General features: G+C 44.0%; 1 protein-coding gene across 2 annotated transcripts in view; it reads right to left on the reverse strand.

The window, feature by feature from the left end:
- LOC103258666 (zinc finger protein 30 homolog) overlaps positions 1–2,294 on the reverse strand; it is an 18,752-nt gene extending 16,458 nt beyond the window's left edge. For both annotated transcript variants that reach the window (XM_021711497.1, XM_021711496.1), the window contains exon 1: positions 2,127–2,294. The gene's annotated coding sequence lies outside the window, so the exon portion shown is untranslated. The remainder of the gene's footprint in view (positions 1–2,126) is intronic.
- Positions 2,295–2,766: the final 472 nt, after the last annotated feature.

Consider the following 2,766-nt stretch of genomic DNA (forward strand, 5'->3'; position numbering starts at 1 on the left):
GAGCGGCCACTGCACTCCAGTCTGGGTGACAGAGTAAGACTCCAATTCAAAAAAAAGAAATCTATTATATGGATGTTTTGTAAATTATTTAAGAAATCACTTATTGGCATGTGCCATCACACCTGGCTAAGCTTTTTATTTTTTTATATTTGTAGAGACAAGGTCTCGCTATGTTGCCTAGGCTGGTCTCAAACACCTGGACCCAAACAATCTTCCTGCCTTGGGCTCTCAAAGTGCTGGGATTAAATAGCTCAGTCCTAAAATATCAATAGTGATGGTTTCTGGCTGGGTGTGGTGACTCAAACCTGTAATCCCAGCACCTCGAGAGCCCAGGCAAGAGGACTCCTGACCCCAGGGGTTCAAGACCAGCCTGGGCAACTTGGTGAGAACTTGTCTCTACAATAAATCAAAAAATTAGCTGGGTGTGGTGGTGCATGCCTATAGTTCCAGCTACTTGGAAGGCTGAGGCAGAAGGATTGCCTGAGCCCGGAGGGACAAGGCTGCGGTGGCCATGAGTGTGCCACTGCACTCCAGCCCGGGCGACAGAGTGAAACTCCAACTAAAAAAAATAAAATAAAATTGTGATTAGATAGGCCTGCATAAGTGATGAAACAGTGTGTCTGAAAAAATATTTCCTACCAGTTCCTGAATATCGTGCTCATCAAGATCCTGAGATCCTTCTATGAGAAATCACAATCCTAGTTCATAGCATTTCCAAAGTGATTAAGAGCCAGTGCACACAGTAGACAAAAACAAATGCTTATTTCACACAGCTACTTAATATTTCAGTTTACTTCTCCTTGGTGCCCATGAACAGTCAATTATTAAATACTTGCAATTTAATATTGAAGTATTAAATTGTTGCATTCAAGATTCATATGTAACAACAATTTCTTGAGGATTCTTATTTACAACAATAAATACTTCTCAATATTACATTATATGTCTTATGTCAACTATAAACATAATTTTTATTGCTATATAACATTCCATCACATGGATGGGGTGTGATTTAACCATTTCCATATTGCTGAACACTAATTTTGTAAAAGAATATCCCAAAAGTCATTCATAGTTATTTCAACTTTGATTCTAGATGCGTGGAAATCAATTCTGTAGGAGCTTTACAACATTGATAATATCATGAAATGATAGACTTCCTCCTCCTCAGCAAACATTAGCCATTTACAAATATATACAATAATTCTGTATATAATCAACATATTTTCGTTGCCCTGAAAGCCTATAAACAGAATCCAAAGACTTCATATTGCCAATCCCTGGTCTGATTCACTTAAGAGTCTGGCTTATTTTTCTGCTTGCAAACATCTCTCATAATTACCTTCACATTTTCACTGTCCTTGAGAATATAGAAAACTGATAGGGAATGATTAGGTATCATCATTTTAACAGGAATAGCTAGTATTAATTAAGGACTCACTATGTGCCAGGCACTCTTCTAAGAGCTTTACAGACATTAATTCATATGATCTTCAAAGCAACAACATGAAGTATATGTTACAATTCTGAGTTTACATAGAAGGAAACTGTAACACAGAGTGATTGCCCAAGTTCATTCAGACTTAAGTGGCAGTCGGGATTCAAATCCTCTTAATCTAGGTTCAAAATTCTCAACCACTACACTACAATTCTCTCGATCTATCCTAAGACATTCCCAAAACAAACTTATACTGCTGAACCTCAAACCACATCTGGCCGTTACAAAAAAAAATCTCTACTCATGAATTCCCCAGGAAAAAAATTCCTGCTCCTACTCAGACTCATCAAAGGTATCTAAAGCCTAAACGACTCCTTAACAAATCCCAGTTAAAAAACAAAGCATGAACATTAACCTCCAGCAAGGGTATTTCCGTATCATAAAAATCCTTAGAAAAACAACATTCACAGAGCAACTGAATTTACAGCCCATAGAACCCTGTGTCTAACTGTAGAATGGCATGAAGTGGGCACGAGAAAAGAGAAACTATTAGGCCCTCTGCCATTAACTAGGTAGGAAAAATCCTCAGACCTGTATCAGAGAATAAACAGATCATTCTGAAGCAAGACTTTTAAAGGAAAGGAAGACAAATGCGTTTCACAGAAACAAAGAACCGGCACAAACTTACACGGAACCGGCTTTTAGTGGAGCAGCAGCGATTCGTTTCATCTTCTCAAGGGCCGTCTCTGGAAACAGGCAGGACTGGGGAAGCAGACAGGGTTCATGACGCCCCTGGCTTTTCTTGACCCGGTCAGAAGCCACACTCCACGCCTCCTTGGTCCCAGCTAACCGCCACCTGCATGCACAAATGAATACGAGAGGGAGACGGGAGAAGGTCTTCAGTCTCCCGCGCCTGGGTGCGCAGCTCTGGGGACACCGGGACCGCCCCCCCCTCCCCGGGGCCGCCCACTGCATCTTCTTTGGAACTGTCCAGCGTGTCCTTCCAGCCCCCAGAGACCGCCCCGAATCTAGGTCCCGGCATTTTGCAGGGAGCTTCATTCCGGGGCTCGCTTCTGCCTTCCCTCTTGGGCCTTTTCTCTACGGCCGATCGAGGTGCCTGAAGGAAGGACGGGCGTGTGCGGCACCTCAGGGTCTCAAATTGCAAGACAGGCCGCACCCACCAGCGGGGCTCGGCATCGCCACCGCCGCAGGAGCTTCCAGGCCGCAGCACAGAAGCTCGTTCGCGGGAAAAGCGCGTCGTGGCCTGAGACTCCAGGCACCGCGGAGCCCGGCCCGGCCCGCGCTCGTTTCCCTCCGGAAAGCGGGGC

This window comes from Carlito syrichta, unplaced genomic scaffold, assembly GCF_000164805.1.
Source record: "Carlito syrichta isolate Samal-C Ts95f unplaced genomic scaffold, Tarsius_syrichta-2.0.1 Scaffold302324, whole genome shotgun sequence".
Classification (NCBI taxonomy): domain Eukaryota; kingdom Metazoa; phylum Chordata; class Mammalia; order Primates; family Tarsiidae; genus Carlito; species Carlito syrichta.